This window comes from Muntiacus reevesi, chromosome 3 (assembly GCF_963930625.1).
Source record: "Muntiacus reevesi chromosome 3, mMunRee1.1, whole genome shotgun sequence".
NCBI classification, from domain to species: Eukaryota; Metazoa; Chordata; class Mammalia; order Artiodactyla; family Cervidae; genus Muntiacus; species Muntiacus reevesi.
In genome coordinates this window covers 186874224-186896932 of record NC_089251.1, presented here as the reverse complement: position 1 = coordinate 186896932, position 22709 = coordinate 186874224, and the positions used below count along the sequence as shown (strand labels likewise).

Here is a 22709-nt window from a genome sequence, read left to right as displayed (position 1 = left end):
TTGTAGCATTTTATTTGTAATAAATTTAAAAGCCATTTAAAAATGCATTGAGGTGTTTTTATTGCAGCCTATAAAATCTGCTCCTAATTATTTATTTCTAGTAGCTCATTGTTATTCAGCATGAACTGAAAAATTTTATAAAACATAATTTAAAATTGTATTTTTTTTCTTCTTCCTTATAAGTTTGTTTTCTACATTAGAAACCAAGCTTCTTAATCCAACATAGTTATTTTAGAAAATGTTTTTATGAAATGCACTTTAAACATTATGAAATGTGTATTATCTTCTACTCTGGGAACTTTAAGAAATTGTTTGAATTGGCATGTTGCACCAAATGTTGCTGTGAAATGACATTTGAAGTAAGAAGTAATCTTTTGTCTGGCAGTTCCTTTGGATTTATGAATATAATTATTTTTTGGTAACTTTGAGGAAGCATATTGTAGTAGCTGAAGGTAATATGCCTTCACACACAAATATTGAGACAGATGGTCTCATTACTTTCCTTTGTCTCTTGCCATTATTTTTATAATTCACTTGCTTCTTGTACCAGTGTTGTTTTATAGACATGTGAGGTTGTTTCAGAGACTGATGCACCTGCAACAGACTTTTCGGCTGGAAACACCATTTGAGTCTTTGATTCTGTAGGACTCATAGTCTTAACAAGAGTCAGTTCACAGCATGGCCTGCCTTTGATCACTGTAGTCGAAGTTGTATCTGACCGGTCCCTTTTCATATGATGCGGAAGTGTCCCCTTAACATCTTTATAGAGTCACACTATTTTATAGGGTCTCATGTCAGCTCAACATGCAGTTTTTAACAACTTTGTTAAGCTTTGTCTTGTTGTCGTTCAGTCACTCAGTCATGTTCAACTCTTTGTGACCCCATGGACTGCTTTATGCCAGGCTTCCCTGTCCATCACCATCTCCTGGAGCTTGCTCAAACTCATGTCCATTGAGTCTGTGATACCAACTTCTAGTGATAAATTAATTTCACTAAATCATTACCTCCTAAATTGCACTCTTAGTGAATCTGTGGTGAATTGTAGTATAGGTAATGAAAGTTGCCCCCAGAGCCTCTCCGATCAGGAAGCTTCCATAAGCCTCTTATCCTTATCCATCAGAGGGTAGACAGAATGAAAACCACAATCACAGAAAACTAGTCAAACTGAACACATGGAACACAGCCTAGTCTAACACAATGAAACATGAGCCATGCTGTGTAGGGAAACCCAAGACATATGGGTCATGGTGGAGAGTTCTGACAAAACGTGGTCCACTGGAGAAGAGAATGGCAAACCACTTCAGTATTCTTGCATTGAGAACCCCATGAACAGTATGAAAAGGCAAAAAGATAGGACACTGAAAGATGAACTCCCCAGGTTGGTAGGTGCCCAATATGCTACTGGAGAAGAGTGAAGAAATAACTCCAGAAAGAATGAAGAGATGGAGCCAAAGTGAAAACAATGCCCAGTTGTGGATGTGACTAGTGATGGAAGTAATATCTGATGCTGTACAGAGCAATATTGCATAGGAACCGGGAATGTTAGGTCCGTGAATCAAGATAAATTAGAAGTGCTCAAACAGGAGATGGCAAGAGTGAACATTGACATTTTAGGAATCAGTGAACTAAAATGGACTGGAATGGGCGAATTTAATTCAGATGACCATTATATCTACTACTGTGGGCAAGAATCTCTTAGAAGAAATGGAGTAGCCCCCATAGTCAACAGAAGAGTCTGAAATGCAATTCTTGGGTGCAGTCTCAAAAATGACAGAATGATCTCTGTTCGTTTCCAAGGCAAACCATTCAATATCACAGTAATCCAAGTCTATGCCCAAACAGTAAGGCTGAAAGCTGAATGGTTCTATGAAGACCTACAAGACCTTCTAGAACTAACACCCAAAAAAGATGTCCTTTTCATCATAGGGACTGGAATTCAAAAGTAGGAAGTCAAGAAATACCTGGAGTAGCAGGCAAATTTGACCTTGGAGTACAAAATGAAGCAGCGCAAAGGTTAACAGAGTTTTGCCAAGAGAACGCGCTGTCATAGCAAACACCCTCTTCCAACAATACAAGAGAAGACTCTACACATGGACATTGGCAGATGGTCAGTACTGAAATCAGACTGATTATATTCTTTGCAGCCAAAGCTGGAGAAGCTCTATACAGTCAGCAAAAAACAAGACCAGGAGCTGACTATGCCTCAGATCATGAACTCCTTATTGCAAAATTCAGAACTTAAAGTGAAGAAAGGAGGAAAAACCACTAGACCATTCAGGTATGACCTAAATCAAATCCCTTATGATTATATAGTGGAAGTAACAAGTAGATTCAAGGGATTAGATCTGATAGACAGAGTGCCTGAAGAACTATGGATGGAGGTTCATGACATTATACAGGAGGCATTGATCAAGACTGTCCCCAAGAAAAAGAAATGCAAAAGGCAAAATGGTTGTCTGAGGTTACAAAGAGCTGAGAAAAGAAGAGAAGCAAAAGGCAAAGGAGAAAAGGAAAGATATACCCCCTTTGAATGCAGAGTTGCAAAGACTAGCAAGGAGAGATAAGAAAGCCTTCCTCAATGATCAGTGCAGAGAAATAGAGGAAAACAATAGAATGGGAAAGACTAGAGATCTCTTCAAGAAAATTAAGGATACCAACAGAGCATTACATGCAAAGATGGGCACAATAAAGGACTAAAATGGTATGGACCTGACGGAAGCAGAAGATAATTAAGAAGAGGTGGCAAGAATACACAGAAGAACTCTACAAAAAAGATCTTCATGACCCAGATAACCATGATGGTGTGATCATTCACCTAGAGCCTGACATCCTGGAATGCGAAGTCAAGTGGGCCTTAGGGAGCATCACTACAAACAAAGCTAGTGGAGGGGATGGAGTTCCAGTTGAGCTATTTCAAATTCTAAAAGATAATGCTATTAAAGTGCTATACTCAGTAACCCAGCAAATTTGGAAAACTCAGCAGTGACCACAGGACTGGAAAAGGTCAGATTTCATTCCAGTCCCAAATAAGGCAATGCCAAAGAATGATCAAACTACTGCACAATTGCACTCATTTCACAAGCTAGCAAAGATGCTCAAAATTCTCCAGGCCAGGCTCCAACAGTACGTGAACTGTTTCACTGTTTCAGATATTCAAAGTAGATTTAGAAAAGGGAGAGGAACCAGAGATCAAATTGCCAGCATCCATTGGATCATACAAAAAGCAAGAGAATTCCAGAAAAACATCTTCTGCTTTATTGATTACACCAAAGCCTTTGACTGTGTAGATCACAACAAACTGGAAAATTCTTCAAGAGATGGGAATACCAGACCGCCTGACCTGCCTCCTGAGAAATCTGTATGCAGGTCAAGAAGCAACAGTTAGAATTGGACATGGAACAACAGACTGGTTCCAAATCCAGAAAGGAGTACGTCAAGGCGTATATTGTCACCCTGCTTATTTAACTGATATGCAGAGTGCATCATGCGAAATGCCAGGCTGGATGAAGTGCAAACTAGAATCAAGATTGCCTGCCAGGAGAAATATCAATAACCTCAGATACGAGGATGACACCATCCTTATGGCAGAAAGTGAAGAAGAACTAAAGAGCCTCTTGATGAAAGTGAAAGAGGAGAGTGGAAAAGTTGACTTAAAACTCAACATTCAAAAAATGAAAATCATGGCATCTGGTTCCATCACTTCATGGCAAATAGATGGGGAAACAATGGAAACAGTGAAAGATTTTATTGTGGGGGGGGGAGGGGAGGCTCCAAAATCACTGCAGATGGTGACTGCAGCTATGAAATTAAAAGACACTTGCTTTTTGGAAGAAATGCTATGACCAACCTAAACAGCATATTAAAAAGCAGAGACATTAATTTGCCAGCAAAGGTCTGTCTAGTCAAAGCTATGGTTTTTCCAGTAGTCATGTATGAATGTGAGAGTTGGACCATAAAGAATGCTGAGCACTGAAGAATTGATGCTTTTGAACTGTGGTATTGGAGAAGACTCTTGAGAGTCCCTTGGACTGCAAAGAGATCCAACCAGTCCATCCTAAAGGAAATCAGTCCTGGGTGTTCATTGGAAGGACTGATGCTGAAGCTGACACTCCATTACTTTGGCCACCTGATGCAAAGAACTGACTCATTTGAAAAAAATCCTGATCTGGGAAAGATTGAAGGTGGGAAGAGAAGGGGATGACAGAGGATGAGATGGTTGGATGGCATATCCAACTCAATGAACATGAGTCTGAGCAAGCTCCGGGAGTTGGTGATGGACAGGGAGGCCTGGTGTGCAGCAGTCCGTGGGGTCACAAAGAGTTGGACACGACTGAGGGACTGAACTGAACTGAATGAATGTTGCTATTCAGATGAAAGGTAACAATTTTGTATAATGACCATTTCGAAAAGGGAGTCTTGCACAGAGTTATGGTTGAGAACGAACGAACTTATGGTTGCCCGGGGGGCAGGGGGGAGGATAGTTAGGGAGTTGAAGATGGCCATGTACACACTGCTGTATTTAATGGATAACCTAGAAGGACCTACTGTATAGCACAGGGAACTCTGTTTATGTGGCAGCCAGGATGGGAGGGAAGTCTGGGGGGAAGTGATAAATGTAAATGTATGACTGAGTCCCCTTTGCTGTTTACCTGAACCTATCACAGCATTGTTAATTGGCTATACCCCCAATACAATAAAATGTTAAAAAAAAGTAACAGACTCTATATGCAAAAGAAAAAAGCAAAAGGAGTCTTAGCCCCTTTATCACAATCATTATTATCTTAATTCATTGGTCTCCAGGATGGATGCAATGTGTCAGATACACACAAGGTGTTTCATTGAGATAAAGAGAAAATATATTGACATGTGTGTATGTATATATATATTTTTTATTTCTCAGTGGGTTTTGTCATACATTGATATGAATCAGCCGTGTGTATGTATACATACACATTTATGCCCCGCAATTTCTCCTGTTATCTGTTTCACAAGGCAGGTACATTATAAATACATGTAAATGATTATAACTTTAAAAATATGTATGTGATTTATAAATAAATTAACTATATATGAATTTGGAGTACACACTCAAATTCTATTACTGATAGAACATATAGTGTAAAAAGTTTCCAGGCAGCAATTGAAAGCATTTTCTTCTGCAGTAATTTTAGCTTGTGTGGAATATGCAGTAAATCTTATTGAATTGGTTGCAGTATTTATATGCTAAGTTTCATATTAGATAAATGTTTACAAGTAACAGTCTAACTTGAACACACAAACTCAAATGAAGTTCGCCTCAAAACAGTCACCATTAGGGGCTGTACCTAAATATCTGTGTTGCTTCCATTGAGCCAAATCAGTGGTAGAACTTGTCTTTTGGAATTACCTTTAGATTTTTAAAATATTTCCTGATTTCAAACCTTTATCCTTTTGTGGTAATCATGATCTTTAGAAATAGAGGAATAATTTGAATAAAGAGGCAATAAATAAAGAACACAGTTAAAATCTCTCTCTCTCTCTCTCTCTCTCTATATATATATATATATATATATATATATATATATATATGTAATTTTTTCTTTTTGTCAAAAATATTTTAAAGTTTCTACCATGCCAGAACTGAGCACAAACTTCATTTGGGATAAGAAGGAGCTCCAATAAAGTAGCAAAAAAAGAACATCATTTAAAAAAAAGAGCATCAAATAATGAGGCTGCTTTTCCTTCATGACTCAGAAACTGGTTCTAAGAGCAGTTCCAAAAGCAGACTTCTCCTGCTTCCCTCAGCAGTGACGTGTCACTGAAATAACCATCACCTCCCGGGATAGCCCCCTGGTCATGCAGCATTCATTTCACAAACAAATTCCATTATCTTAAAGTATTATTAAAACATTTGTTCACATAGAAAACAGAGACATTCTCTATGCCTGCAGAGGCTTAAAACAGCAGAGCTTGCAGAGTGGGCAGGGCGAAGTGAGGGAAAGAAGGGCACTGCTGTTTATTTAATACCCTTGATGTGCCAGGAGTTAAGTGTCACAAACATTTTGAGGGGTGGGTTGTTCCCCCCAGTCTGTACATGAGGAAATATGCTCAGAGAAGGAATAATATGTGTGCACAGTCACAGACCTGTACAATGGCAGAGATGAGTCCTGGGGCCCTGGACTGTTTGACCCCAAACCGCATGTTGTTTCTGCTAATAGAATATCACATGGCATAGACACGTAAGCTACCATGAACACAATATATAAGTAACATTTCCTGAAACAAGGATGGACAATTAAGTATGTATAGACAGTTGTATGAGTTCTCCTTTAAGCTGGAATAATTCTAAATATCTTCTCTCAGATCACTGGAATCGTTTTCTATCAAAAGGAAAAACTTAAGAAATATTCAGTGAAATAGAACATCCAGACAGATATCCGTACAGTGGTACAGAACAGCGAAAGGATCGAGGGCATGTTGGCGAGGTGTGGGAAGATAAGCCTACATTTCTACCTGCCACGTGGTAGCACCTTTGCTTGGTATTTCACAAGCAGTAGGGGTTGGGGCTGATGACCAGAGCCTTTGAGTTGGACAGACCTAACTTTGAAAGTCCCAGTGCTGATGCTTACAGCTTTCCGATCTTTGGAAAATTAATTCTTCATTCTCAATTTCTGTAAAATGGGAATAATATTGTCTTACAGTGAATGAGAAAGAGATAACGTGTTAACAGCTTAGCAGAACATTTGATGTGAATTGATGCTCAAAAAATTGTAACTGTGATTAGTCATTTTCACAAATGTTATCCAACTTAATGCTCATAACCCACTCTGCTATAATTTATTGTGACCCAAGTTCTGTGGATGAGGAAACTGGGTTTTTAGGGTTTGAGAAAATCAACCAAGGTCACAAAATGTTAAATGCTGGTACAAATATTGGAAACCAGGTCATTCTCATAACACAGATTTGTCCTTAATACTGTTCTCTGCTGCAGGTAGGGGATCTGCTGGAACAGACCATGTTGAATAATGGTTTCCTCAGAGAAGTTTGAAAAATTTAGAGTGAAAATGTTTTAGGCTCAATATTTTCTAATCAAAATGAAAGTACCTTTATTGAGTTCCATGAAAAAAAACTTAGATGACTTTGTTTATTGAATTATTGCTTATTTATTTTTAAAAGTAATTTGGTCATTGAAATATTTTCTTTTTTTTTTTAATTTTTTCTATAGTAGATCCTTGTTGGTTATCTATTTTAAATATAGCAATGTGTACATGTCAATCCCAAATTCCCAATCTATCCCCCCCGCTCTTCCCCCTCTGTGGGGGTGAGGAACCATAAGTTGGTTCTCTAAGTCTGTGAATCTGTTTCTGCTTTGTAAATAAGTTCATTTGTATCATTTCTTTTTAGATTCCATATAGAATTGATATCATATCATAATCATTGACATTTTTCTTAATATCAGTAAGGAAACTGGTGTTGTATTCTAGCTAGTAAGACATGAATATCTTGGCATATTAAGAAGTGGCTTAAAAAGGAATATTGTTTTATCAGGCCTATCTTCTGAAGCTGGGGAACCACATACAGCTCAGGAGACTTTTGAAGGGGACAGAGAAGACATTGGGTCGTCTCAGCTCTACCACACACTAGAACTCCAAGAACAACTATGTTCCTCTAACAAATATTTACTCATCAACAAATATCTACTCAACAGAGGCACACATGCTTCCTGCTCTCATGGAGCTTACAAGCAAGTGAAATTATTTCAGATTGTGGTAGCTGCTTTGAAGACAATAAAAACTAGGTCAGATAGAAATTGATGAGGGAAGGGAGGTGACTGGAGAGGTGACATTGATACTGAAACCTGAATTACGAGAAGGCGCTGCATACAGTTTGTTGGGGCAAGGAGCGTGAAAGGGCAAGTTCCAGGCAGAGGACCCGGAAGGGCCCTGAGGCAGGAACAATCTTCCAGTGTTCTAGGAATGTAAAGGAGCAGTGTGACTGGAAGGGTGTAAACAGGGGAGAGGAATACAAGATAAAAGGGGAGAGGCAGGCAGAGGGCTGAAGCAGTTCCCCCATAAGGCGTTTGGGTTTTATTTAGGTGCGGTGGAAACTGTTGTAGGGTTTTAGATTGATTTGGGACCTGGTGGTTTAGGATCGGCTGCTGTGTGGAGACAAGAGTTCAGAGGAACGCAGGTGAGCCCCAGGAGACTATTTTGAAGGCTGCTGACTGGAACAGAAGGAATGTGAGCCCTTGTGAGCCTCAGAGCTTGTAAAACAGAAATGGCTGATCCCACCATCAGAGTTTCTGATCCTGTAGGTCTGAGGGGTAGGAGCCTGAGACTTTTTGTTTTTGGAATGAATTTTCAATAAGGTTGCTGAAGGTCTTATTAAATGCTTTACTATCTCCTTGGCTTTCACTGCACCGCCCCCCTGACCCTATGTGATGGATACCATGTCACCCAGCTCACAAGTGGTTTGGCTGTCATAGCCACGTGTTCTGGGAAACAAACTCACTCAGAAGGACCATGCAGATAGTGGAGTGCAGTTTATTACACCGGCGGGCCCAAGGCAGAGTCTCCTCTTGGCCAAGGGCCCCAACCAGTTTTTGTGAAAACCTGGTCAAGGTTATGGTTTTTCCAGTGGTCATGTATGGATGTGAGAGTTGGACTGTGAAGAAAGCTGAGCACCGAAGAACTGATGCTTTTGAACTGTGGTGTTGGAGAAGACTCTTGAGAGTCCCTTGGACTGCAAGGAGATCCAACCAGTCCGTCCTAAAGGAGATCAGTCCTGGGTGTTCATTGGAAGGACTAATGATGAAGCTGAAACTCCAGTACTTTGGCCACCTGATGCCAAGAGTTGGAAAAGAGTTGGAAAAGACCCTGATGCTGGGAGGGATTGGGATCAGGAGGAGAAGGGGATGACAGAGGATGAGATGGTTGAATGGCGTCATCGACTTGATGGGCGTGAGTTTGAGTGAACTCCGGGAGTTGGTTATAGACAGGGAGGCCTGGCGTGCTGCAATTCATGGGGTCACAAAGAGTCGGACACTACTGAGCAACTGAACTGAACTGAACTATATACCCTAAGTGTACATGCTCAAACCCACCTCCCAAATTCTCTGAAACTAGTCTGGACAAGGTAAAAGAGAGATACGATCAAAGTTAACCCATGATTCATGTGTCATAAGCCTAGATAGTTAAACAGCGGACATTTATCAATAGGCCTGTGGTCATGCCCCCAAAAGCATAATGGAATTTACGATTTTGTTCTGTTACAGAGATAATTAGCATATTCTTTTAGGCGAAAGAGAATCTAGGTACAAGTCCTGAGGCGCCTTCATAGGGGGTTCTGGTTTTCCAGTTGGTATGTCGTTTCCATAGATACAGGGCACATAGCTCAAAGTCCACAGTCCGGCCCAGGATGGAGTCCTGCTTTCAAGATGGAGCCTGTTCTGTCTGTCTCCTCCTTCAACTCTTCCCCCTGCTCTTAATCTCTACACTCTTTTGGTCTTTCCCCACCACCTACAAAAATAAAACCCATAGAACGTAATAATTTAGGAATGCCATTTTTAATTCATAAATTGCTCTGCATAACTAACTTTTATGTTTTAATTAAAAGAAAAACTTTAGAAGAATCCTGCTTCAGTTTATAAATAAATAATTTATGAGTTTTCCAAGGACCTCCCTAAGATGCGATCATTTTGGACTCTGTCCAGTTGTCAACGCAACATGTTCTTTTCCCAAGCGGAGCTGTGACTGGGTATTTACCGTGAGGGCAAATGAAGGATGTTGGGATTTGAGTTCTGCTGCTGGTGGAGCTGACTGAGCACCAGTGGGCATGGATACCTTTCACACCACACAGCTCTCAAATAAGAGTTGGTAAATTTGGCAGGACACGGACCAGGAATCATCCCTCATCTGTTAGAGTTTATGAAGATTATTCCTGTTCTCCGATTAATTGCATGTAGTATTTTACCTGAGACATTGCAGTAATTCCTCTTGGTTAGAGGGAGGAGGGAAGGAAGCTAAATAAATCGTGCTCCAGGGATTTGATTTGTTTTGGAGCATTAATATGTCATGTGCTATGAGGCTGTGATTCTCTGTAAGGTTATTATTCCATAGGAAGGATGTAAAGCCCATAGCCCAAGTCAGGGGAAAGACTGGAAGAAAAGTGAACAGTTGTATTGTGAAACTGAAATTCAAGCTCCCAATACTACCCCTCCATTTTAGACAGTCTCTTACATAGCAGCAGCACTGGGGAAATGATATGCTCATCAGGATAAATCCACTGGATACTTTTATGTGAAACAATCCACACACTCTTACCTCGAAAGGCTCCCAAAATAGCATGAAGTAGATTTTAAATGATGAGATTGTCGCGAAGATAAGTGGGGCTTCCCTGGTGGCTCAGTGGTAAATAATCCACGTGCCAATGCAGGAGACACGGGTTCAGTCCTGGGTCGAGAAGATTCCTTGGAGAATAAATTGGAAATCCACTCCAATATTCCTGCCTGGAGAATCCTATGAACAGAGGAGCCTGGAGAGCTATAGTCTATGGGGTTGCAAAGAATCAGACACAACTGAAGCAACTTAGCAAACACACACACACTGTTTTATCAATACCAGAAATTTGTAATCTGTTTATAAGATGAATTGCCTGTCAGTACCTATGTCAGTATGTAAGACATGGTACAAAACACTGGAGATGTGATAGATACTACTAACAGTAGACATCCAAAATAAAAAGATAATGTGAAAAAGGAAAACACATTTATTTACAGGCATAATGATTCATGCATTAATAACAGAGCAGCAGTGTGATTGCTTTAGCCTATACACCAATGAATGAACCATTATAAAATTTTCATGGCACACAGTATTAGAGTCATATTCATAATACATTATTGGAAGCATTGTCACATTAAAAAAGAAAATAGCACTTACCTGTGATGATAAACCGATAGGAAGTTTTTCCAGTTACCAGAGAGAGGGCTATACTGTACAGTCATGTAATTCTTTCAAAGAAAAGTTGCAAAACAGTAGGGAAACTAACACATTCTTAATTTTATATATCTCTCACCTTATGCACATATAAGGATAAGCTGTACACTTCAATACAAGTCTTTGCACAAGATGTTCTACACGACAGATAACTTAGGTAGTGATGATTATGGGACAAAAATGTTTCATACGGTCCTTGACATATATTTACTAGCTTTATGTACAAAGACACTCAACACACAGACACAGCAGATAAGCTTATTAGCTGTCATGATGATTACTATTCATAAGGTCTTTTCCTTCATCCTCTTCACCGTGGGTAGATTGGAGAGGAGGAGGAAGAGGAGGGGTTGGTCTTGAGGTCTCGCCAGGTGGTCGAGGTGGAAGGGGAGGCGGACCAGCAGGCATACTCAGTGTAACTTTACAGAAACACGTCACAGTTTCTGCCTGACTCTGGCTTTTTCATTTCTCTATAAATGTTTCTGTATGGTCCAGTCCTTCCACTCTTGGCTTTAGTTTCAGTTCCCATATCATAGAAGGGTCCGTGTCATAAAAGAAATCAAAAGCCGTTTTGAACAACAGAATGCTTCTGCCAGATGGTCTAACATCAGTTTGTTTTCTTTTATTAATTTTTTAATTTAAATATTTTTTAAATTTTTACAATGCTGTGTTGGTTTCTGCCATACACCAGCTCAGATCAGCCATAATTATACATACATCCCCTCCCTCGCTAGCCTCCCTCCCCTCCCCTCATCCCATCCCTCCTGGTCATCACAGAGCCGCGGGCTGGTGCTACCCAGGAACTTCCCACCAGCTATCCATCTTATACCCAATAGTGTTTATATGCTGATGCTACTTTCTCCATTTGTCCCAGTTTCTCCCTCCCACACTGTCCACAAGTCCAGTCTGTACAGCTGTGTCTCCCTCCCTTCCCTGCAAACAGGTTCATCAGTATCATTCTTCTAGACTCTGTGTTGCTGTCGTTGTTAAGTCGTGTCCAGCTCTCTGTGACCATGGGTGGCAGCACGCCAGGACTCCCCGTCCTTCACTGTCTCCCAGAGTTTGCTGGGATTCGTGTCCATGGAGTCAGTGGTGCTGTGTAGCCATCATCCTCTGCTGCCCTCTCCTTTTGCTTTCAGTCTTTCCCAGCATAGGGTGTTTTTCAATGAGTCAGTTCTTCACATGAGGTGGCCAACGTATTGGAGCTTCAGCTTCAGCATCAGTCCTTCCAGTGAATAGTCAGGGTTGATCTCCTTTGGGATGGACTGGTTTGATCCCCTTGCAGTCCAAGGGCCTCTAAAGAGTCTTCTCCAGCACCACAGTTCAGAAGTGTCAGTTCTTCAGCGCTCAGCCTTCTTTGTATTCGTTTCTCTTTCTTACTTACTCCACTCAGTATAACAGACTCTAGATTCATCTACCTCACTGAAACTGACTCAGATTCATTCCTTCTTATGATGGAGTGATATTCCGTTGTGTGTATGTACCACATCTTCTTTATCCATTCATCTTTTGATGGACATCTAGGTTACTTCCATGTCCTAGCTATTGTCGACCATGCTGCTATGAACGTTGGGGTACGCGTGTCTTTTTCAAATATGATTTTCTAAGGGTATATGCCCAGTAGTGGGGTTGCTGGGTCATATGGTAGATTTATTCCTAGTTTTTTAAGGAATCTCCATACTATTCTCCATAATGACTGTATCAGTTTACATTCTTGCTAACAGTGTAGAAGTGTTCGCTTTTCTCCACATCCCCTCCAGCTTTTATTGTTTGTAGATTTTTTTATTTATTTTCCTCCCAGTTAGGTTGCCCTCCGAGATTGGAAAACTTCCCCCAGACCCACCAGTGCGAGGGTTTCCTGGTGTTTGGAAACTTCCTCTATTAAGACTTCCTTCCCGGGACGGGTCTCCGTCCCTAGCTCTTTTGTCTCTGTTTTTATCTTTTATATTTTGTCCTACCTCCTTTCAAAGACAGTGGGCTACTTTTATGGGCGCCTGATGTCCTCAGCTAACGATCAGAAGTTGTTTTGTGAAGTTTGCCCTGTGTTGGATTGTTCTTTCGATAAATTTGTAGGGGAGAAAGAGGTCTCCCTGTCCTATTCCTCCGCCATCTTGGCTCCTCCCCTGTTTGTAGATTTTTTAGTGATGGCTATTATGACTGATGTGAGGTGATACCTCATTGTAGTTTTGGCTTGCATGTCTCTGATACTTAGTGATGTTGAGCATATTTTCTTGTGTTTATTGGCCATCTATATGTCTTCTTTGGAGAAATGTCTGTTTAGATCTTCTGCCTTTTTTTTTTTTTTTTTTTTTTTTTGATTGGATTGTTTGTTTTCCTAATATTGAGTTGTATGAGTTTATATATTCTGGAGATGAATCCTTTGTCAGTTGTTTAATTTGCAACTGTTTTCTCCCATTCGGAGGTTGTCTTTTAATCTTGTTTATTGCTTCCTTTGCTGTGCAAAATCATTTAAGTTTAATCTATCCATTTGTTTATTTTTGGTTTTGTTTCCATTCCTGTAGGTGGATCACAGAGCATCTTTCTGTGATGTATATCAAAGAGTGTACAGCTTGTTTTCTGATACTGCTTTTTCTTCCTCACTGTCTATCATTGGTTCAGAAGCACTCACCTCCATCAAGTTGTCCCCTGTTAATTCCTCTGGTGTGGTGTTTGTCAGCACTAAAATTTCTCTATGATCTACATCTTGAAACCTTTTGTCCCCACCTTTCTTTGCTGTATCCACCATCTCTTTCATGATTTTCTTGATTGACTCTTTTGTAAATCCTGTGACATCAGGCACAAAATCTGAACACAAGTTTCCCCAATAGGAGTTTACTATTACTGGCTTGATGGCTTTCAGAACTTTTTCTGTACCAGTGATGGCATTTTCGATGACATAATCCTTCAAGATGTTCATGATGTTCTCTGTTGAGGTTCTCTTCCACAGCACTGACAGTCCTTCCCATAGAGTACCCTATATAATGAGTCTTCAAGGACCCCCTGACCCCATGTTCTAGACACTGAATTAGAGAGGTTGTGTTTAGAAGAAAGTAGAACTCTTTACAGAGCCTTCAGTGTTGAACTCATGGGGTCTGAGTAGCTAGGGGCGTTGGCAGATTCCAAAGAACTTTAAAGGGTAGTCCCTTACTAAGAAGTTACTTTCTGACTTCAGGGACAGAGCATCAATAGAACCTGTCCAGCAAACGTGTTCTCATTGTCAGGCTTTCTTGTTGTACAGTCAGAAGACTGGCAGCTGGTGTTTATCCTTCCCCTTCAAGGCTTGGGGTTAGCAGCTTTATATGTAAGGGTGATCCTGATCATAAATCCTGCTTCATTTCCACAAAGCAGTGGTATTAGACTGTCCCTTCCTGCCTTAAATCCTGGTCCTCGCTTCTCCTCCTTATTACCAAGTGTCCTTGGTGGCATCTTTTTTTCCAGAATTGGGCACTTTCATCTACAGTAGAAATCTCTTCAATAGATATTCTCTCTCTGTGTGATTTTCTTAGTGGTGTCTGGGAATTCATCTGCTGTCCTGTGGTAGATGAAGCTTCTTCTCCTGCTATCATGACATTTTTAAAGCCAAGCCTCTTTCTAAAATTTTCACACCATCTTTGCTGGCATTAGTTTCTCCAGCTTTAGCTATTTCACCTTCCTTTTGGTTTGAAAATGAAAGGATTAGTTGCAAGAATACTAGAGTGGATTGCCATTCCCTTCTCCTGGGAATCTTCCTAACTCAGGGATCAAACCCAGGTCTCCTGCATTGCAGGCAGATTCTTAAGTTGCCAAACAATTACTTCACCTTTTCTCAAATCATTCTAGTGTCTACAGGTATGCCTTTCTTAAAGTAATGTTGCACTCACATCAAAGCTGGATTTTCCTTGTGAGATAAACAGGTATTTCTGAAAAAGAACAAGGGTTTTGAGCCTGCTGGTGTAGCTGCACCCATGGCTTAACAAATTTCCTGGGTTTTTTTTGTTTGTTTGTTTGTTTGTTTGCAATAGTCCTTACGCTGGATTTATTTATCTTGAGATGGAGGGCAGGCACAGCTGCAGACTTCAAGCTATGGTACATACCGAGTAATTCAGGTTTTTTTTGTTGTTCATGTCATGACTTTGCTTCTTGAGTGCATTTCTAGCATCACTAGGGGCACTTCGTCTGGGTCCCCTGGAGTTATTTAATGTTTATGATATTGCACTAAACACAACACAAAATATACAAGAACTGCAAGAGATCACTTTTTACTGTAGAAATGAACTGCTCACAGGAGATGATTAGCAACACTCAGCATTTCAGGCAGATACTTGCAACACTTGAACTCACCAGAATAGTAACAGGAGATAGCTACAAAATTGTTACAGTAGTACAATGTGGGCTATAGTTAATTTATTTCAGTTACAGTTTAATACTGCATTTTTATATTTGTATACATTACTCTTGACTGAATGGTGTCATGAATGGTCTGTGCATAAGTTTTGATAAATTTTAACTTGTCTTAATAGATTTGTGTGTATCTTATGGCATTAGATGGTAAAATAGACTAGTATCTATTTATATTTTATGCATTCATGATATACCTAACTTCAGAAATTTTTTTTTTCATATTTCTAGGCTATGTAGTTGGCCTGCAAGTTTTTTCAAATTATTGCAAATTTCAAAAAAAGTCCCAGATATACATTGAAAAAAACTCCACATGTAAATGGACCTACATGGTTCAAACCTTTGTTGCTCAAGGGTCAACTGTACATAAAGGGTCAACTGTATGTAAAAGTAAAGCTAAATCAAAGATAGTGACATTTCTCAAATTCTCAGAGGGAGTTTGAGAGATGGCAAAACTTGAAACTAATACATGAGAAAGATAAGTGGTAATTCGTTTCTTGAAAAACACAACTTCTGGAGGCACCTTTTATAACCTTCCCTAAAGTTTCAGTCTCAGTTTGTGATCTCGGCTAATGAACATTCAGCCTCATCTCTTGGGGAGTTGGAGGGACAGATGAGATTATTAAATTTGCAAATTCATTATCATCTCTCCTTTCTCTAAATTCATGTCTCCTTATCTTTCCTGAAATCTTTCACTAAGGTGCTCATCCACCTTTCTCCAGGTCCTGAGACATGCCATCACTTGCTATCTCCATCACTTTTCTCTAGGTCCTGAGCCTTCTAGGTCACCCTCCCATGATCTTTCTTGCCATTGTCTTAACTTTTCCCTTTCTATCCAAGTGCTGTGCTATAAATGATATATTGTAGAAACATAATACTATGCTATTTTTAAATTTTAAAGTATTTGTGACATAAGCTGGAAGCAAGTTCCATCTATCCAAAGTCTCTGTAATAGCCATGGTATGTAGTATAGCAGTTCTAGTTGTAGCATATTAGTATTGCTGTAATTCCCCTCGAAGTATATTTAATCTGTTATTAGTTTAATAAATGTGGGTGAGCTTTATTCATTGCATTCTCTTCTGATCTAAACAATAGAAGCTAGTAGTAGTAGATAAGCTGTGTGATATTACCTTCATACTTTCTGATTTCTTAATATTGTCTACTGCCTAATTACAAATATGATGCTTACATCAAACACTTGGATTTTGAACGAATCGTTTTAATACAGAGGAAAGATTTGCTAGCTTTTCATGTTTACCTGCTCTCTAGCAAGTAGTCGGATACATGACTAAGAAAAGGGGCAGCGCAAGTCACTTGGTCCCTAAGTCCACAGGAGATCTTTATGGAGATGAGACTGGGACAGTGCATTCTTACTCATAACTTTAAGCTTTTTCTAGGGAAGCGTAATTCCCCAGAAATTATACAGAATCATCATTCTACTCAATCATCAACCTGGCTCACATCTTCAGAGTCATTTGGGAGCATCTCAAAGGTTTAACTGCTGGGAAACCAGAAGGCCATGCTAGCTCTGGTCTTCCCTAACAGTCCCAGACTTTTAGGAGAGCTCTTGGATCAGGGCTTTTCAAATATGAACATGTGTATGAATCACCAGGTGATCTTGTTAAACTACACATTCTGCTTCATTAGATCTCTGCGGTAGTTCTATGAGTCTGCCTGTCTAAGAGGTGCACAGCAGATGCCAGTGTTGCCGGTCTGTAAACCACACTTTGAGTAGCAAGGTCCTACTCTGCTGATGCTCAGCCTTGTGTTCACTGGAATCACTGGAGAGCTTTGAAATTGCTGGCGCATGAGTCCCACCTTAGAGCACATCTGATTGAACTGGCACAAGGCAGTGGCCTGGGAAGCAGGAATTTTCAAAGTTCCTCAGGTGTTTCTCATGTGTGGTCAAGTTGAAGAGCCTGTGCCTCAGACGTGATTGTCCCAGCCCTGGATGTGATTCTCACCCTTCTTTTGCATAAAGTCTTATCTTCTTCACCCCTCTTTTTCTCCATCAGACTCACCTTGCAAAAACAAACAAGCAAACAAAAAAACCGCACACCCAACATCAGCAAAAGCAACAAAAAACCTTGCCCAACACCCTGCCTGCACCTCAAGCAGCTGAATGTGGCCGCAAGTCTCCAGTGGGTCCCAGCACTGCTGGTCCAACTCTTCCAGCTTATTATTTCAAACCTTCTCTCCTCTCACCTCCGCAAAGCCCCCCTCTCCATTGTGCACAATGCTCCTCTATCACTTTAAGATAAGAAAGCAAACAGGAAGAGTCACTTTATCTTTGCATCCTAACCCTATTCTTTTCCTGCTCTCTGCACCCCCACCACGCCCTGGCTCCAGGCCCTCTCACTTACCCAGTGAATCACCTCCTGAAAAGACCCCTTTCATTCCTGAATCCTAAGTGTCCCACTTTTCTGGATTATTTCCATTGCTCTTTTGTAACCATTTATTTTTAATTGGAGGATTACTTGCGTTACAAAGTTGTGTTGGTTTCTGTTGCACAATGTAAATCAGCCATAAGTATGTGTATGTATATATCCCTCCCTCTCAGACCTCCCTCCCATCCCCCTGCCCCTCTAGGCCACCTTTTATGTGCTGTACCGGTCCCATCTCCAGCAAAGCCTTTTGAGCCATTTTCCAGTCACTGCCCACTTTCTCTGCTCTTCCCTCACTTGCCAGTCCAGCAACTCTCTTCAAGTCTGAGCAGTGACCTGCATGCCAGATGCAGGGTTTATCTGCCTGGGTTCCCTCTCACCTGCATGTGATCCAGGGAGTACTCCCTCTTTATTAAAATTCTTGGTCCACGTCTTGTCCCTCCCCTGGGTCACTCTGCCTCACACTCTCCCACATGCACTGATGGCAGTTGCCTCTCCAGATATCCCCAAGTGCCCCACCTGTGCATGGCCAAGCCCTCCCTTTTCCCAGCTCTCCTATCCTCAGCTGTCATCTCCTGAGAATGGCCTCCCCTGCACTTTCTTTATGTGAGTCTTCACCACCCAGCCCCACACCCTCTGTGTCTGCTGACTGATTTTTCACCACCTGGAATATTTTCCTAGGCTTTTGTCCATGAATTTATCAGAGGGCTCATCCAGGAATAAAATAAACCCCATAAGAGCTGGGACTTTGCTTATTTAATTTTCTGCTCTCTGCCCAGAATTTGACCATGTCTGACACGTAGTAGACACTCAACAAATACGTGCTAAATACATGAATGTTGTTGAAACCTTTCTCTAATGCCCCCTGAGAACGCATAAGCCCACTGGCTCTCCATTAGAGACAAACAGCTCAATTGCAGAATTTCCCTTCTGATTCACAACTGAATGTCAATGGCATTTCTTGTCGCTGATGAAAAGAGTTTCTGTATTCTAACTAACCCACTAGCTGTCTCCACCTTGGTTCGTGGAGCTGGTTTGTCTTCCTTTTCCTGTAATGTGTGCACATGTCTACAGACTTGCTTCAGGTCTCCAGGGAATAACTGTTCCAAGAGCTTGAGTTCTTTAGGGAAAAAAAAAGAACCCATTTCTTTAAAAATACATAATTGCTGCCTCTCCTGAGATGTTTTTATAGTGTGTCCCTGGAGAAGGAATTCCAGCTGATGGGCCAGTGCAGGGCAGAGGCCCCTAGACAGACTGTCTGGCTCCAGCTCATGCTCTGTGCTAACACGGCTAATAGGCGTTAGAATTTTGATATAGAGACGCGCTGTCCTTGATCCTAACTTTGTTCTACAGCGGTCACATCCGGCTGAGAAACACACAGCTGAGGGCCAAGAGCTGCTCGCTTTCTTCATCTCCTCTCTGTCTGTTTCTGGGGCTCTCGTCTCTCTCTCTCTCTCTTTTTCCAACAGATGTCTTGGGAATAGGTTCAGTATTTTATAGAGCAGTACATAGAGTCAATTTCAATTGGCAGAGGTTCAGTTTGCCCCACATGAAACTTTGAGCTGATTGGAACTGTTCTACGTGTATAATACGCATCAGAGCTGCCACAAAACCCTGTAACTGCCTTTATTATCCCACTTTCCCCCTATAGCCAAGTTTTCACTGTCACTTCATTCCAGACCCTAAACTCAACACTCACTACAGTTAAACTGAGAAAAGGCAGTAACCCTTGATTCATAAGGTGCCCGTAATTCTACAAACATCTAATGAAAACGAGCAAACATCTCTGCATAAAACTTGGCTTCAGTTCAGAAATTATGTTTAACTCTCAAATGCCTGATAAAACTGTGGGATTGTAGGCTCTGACAACTCCTGCCTGGTGGTCTGTATGCCCACCATGAGAGTGACCTCCACCAAATTCCTGCTCATCTTTTTGGATTCTTACATCTATGGGCCCTTCCATTGGAAAACAGGGCACTGGAATCTGCTTACTTAGAGTTAGCTATTCCAGTGACTTAGTAAGCTGGAGGGGAGGGGAGTAATATTAGATATATGAAAGTAAGCCCTCACTCGACCTTCTCTTAGAGACAAGACCAGCGCCTCTTACAAGCATGGTTTTCCTTGGCTTGTGGGATGGCTGTTGGTAGCCCTTCTGTGCCAGGCCTTCAACATAGCTTTCAACAGGCCTGGCTCTCTCGAAACCTTAGCAAAATACAGCTAGTTCACACTCAGGCAGACCTCAAACCGAAACTCTCTCAGTTAACAAATGATGTTTTGCCAAAATGCTTCACTGAGTCCTGGCTCTAGGAGACTGTGTGATGTGGGATTGCCATAGCTCAAGAAGTAAACCAACGGCCCCTTCCATTGCCACAGGATCGCGTTCCAGTGCGATTCTCAAGAACAGCTTTCATCACATCCTACGCTAGGCTTCCTTGTTGCAGAATTCCTGTTGGTTTTTTAAAAATTATATTTGTTTGCATGTCCATTGGCTGCCCAAAATGCATTATTTATGGATTTTTCCTATCACTGCTTGGGTTGCATGAAGAGTTACATACTACAGAAGCGTGGCATCGATGAAAGTAACAATCAGAGAGGAACAGTATGTTTTCCCCCGTCCCATAAATCTGATCTGTAAATGCAAAGAATGTGAGGCATGAACATAAGAAATTTAAAAATTATATCTAAAACTTAAGAAAGAAAAATTGGCCAATAATAGGATGAGACTTTAAGCAACCTAGTCTCAAAAAGAAAAACCTTTCCTATAAAGACATTTCTGAACCCCTGTCTGAAATATAATATCTTTGGGGCAGTAATCATCAGAAACATAACAGAGTCCTGTGGAACTCAGTTTTATTGTCTTGCATCAGTGAACATTCCTCAAAAGCATAGAGTGTCACTAATGGAATTATATGTTTTCATGCTATAATTACATTTGATTTTTCCTGATATTTCTCTAGGCTTTTTGTTCATGGTCCCATGACTAGACAGAATATTTACAAGTTTTTTTGTGTCATTAGCCTATTCAATCCCCACACCCATCCCCCTCATAATAAAAGAGACAAGAAATAGGACTTTTTAACAGAAAAAAAAGACAAAAAAATTTTTTTTTAATTTTTACCTTCGGAGGTTACCTGTCAACATCAGCAACAAAACACAAACAACAAAAAGAAATAAGAAGAATTTTACACTTGAAGGAAACAGAGCAAGAGGTCACTCTGAGTTTTGAAACTCTTTGAGACACAAAATGGGCCCTTAATATTTTTGTTCTTGGTCTTGAATGAATACTTGTTGGAGGAAATGGAATTTACTTGATCTTGCTTCCCTGGTAGCTCAGCTGGTAAAGAATCTGCCTGTAGTGTGGGAGACCTTGGTTCGATCCCTGGGTTGGGAAGATCCCCTGGCGACGGGAAAGGCTACCCATTCCAGTATTCTGGCCTGGAGAATTCCATGGACTGTACAGTCCATGGGGTCACCGAGTCGGACACGACTCGGTGACTTTCACTGTCACTTTGGGTGTGTGGGTGTGTGGAGCACTTGGGTGCTCCAAATGATCCTGTCCCTGGAAGAAAGATGAATTTAGCAGTAGAGTAATACTGACCAGAGGACACAGTACCAAGATGCCATCAAGTATGTGAACAATGAATCTCTGATTTTGAGAAGAGAGAATGTCTAGCTATGAAATCCACAGAAATCTCCAAGAAAGAGACAAAAGCAGTTATAATATTATGTTGACACCCAACATGATTGTCTTCTCTTTGTCTTCTCCCACATCAAGTCTTAGCTTTGCTCAACATCTCAGTGACCTCTTTCCTTCTAAGCACTCAATTCCTGTTCTGTAGGTTTTCATCACTACAGAATAGGAGAATGACACTTCAAATATGCATACACGCTAAGGTCTCCCCGCCAAAGCATATTAGAAGTAAAAGGGAAAAGAATGATTCTTGGTGTATAGGTGTGGAATGAAGAGAGTCTTCTGCTTGCTAAGTAGAGTAAGTTTGGGAGTCTATATGAACAATGCTTGTCCTGACCTGGGTTGTATATTCTTATCATAAAATACACTGAAGTTAGCATTATATTTCCCCAAGTTTAAATACATTTCTTGAAATGCCATTTATTAGATCATTGAAAACACAAGTGTGGTTCTCTGTCCTCAGATCCCTACAATCTGGCTCCTAGCCCAGCCACTCAACCCAAATCAGCCTCCAAGGTCTTCCAAAATAACTTCTCAGCCAAAACCAATAGTATCCTCTAGACTTGTCAGCTGCATCTGAAACCATTTTCTTCTCCCTGCTAACACCCATTCTGGTCTCAGATTCTGAAGATTCCAGGCTTTCTATTTTCTCATCTCCAGAGTCACTTCCAGAGTACTCCTCCTTTAGAGATCATTCCAAGTTTGAAATTTTAAACACAAGTTTTGTGCATTAATTATTTCCCTAGCTCCAGCCCTAAACTCTCCTCACTTTTTAAAATAAAGTTTTACACCTCTGTGCCAGACTTTCAACTGTAATTAATTGTGGTAAAGTACCAATTCTGGTTTTCATTCTCAGCTCCTTGCTTGCTCCTTGCTCTTGGTTTCTGTAAATAAAAATTAAATCACTTTGACTTTTTGCTAATCTCCTTACTTTCATTAAACTTCTAGATGTATGTGTTTTATTTTTATATATTTATATATTACATTTACTGCATTAATGTTTCTTAGTCATCCTCCAGCCTTCCCTCTTCGTCCCTAGTCAAATGCAGGTGAGATCATACTTTATAAAGATTCAGATAAATATTGTCTGTTGATCAAAATGCAATTAGTAATGAAGGTGTGGTCCCATCAGTCTCTACCAGCTTTTCCTATCCCACTCCAGACAGCACTGCCTGCTCAGGTCCTACAAATATCCAATAAATCTACCTTTCTCTCTCTTTTCCACTTCTTGGTTGTCGTTCTTAAAAGGATGTCCTTTACTCTCTTTAACAGATCTGCTCC

At 40.7% G+C, this 22709-nt stretch overlaps 1 protein-coding gene across 11 annotated transcripts in view; it reads left to right on the top strand.

The window, feature by feature from the left end:
* EYA4 (EYA transcriptional coactivator and phosphatase 4) overlaps positions 1 to 22709 on the top strand; it is a 299810-nt gene that overhangs the window by 256189 nt on the left and 20912 nt on the right. The window lies entirely within an intron of this gene.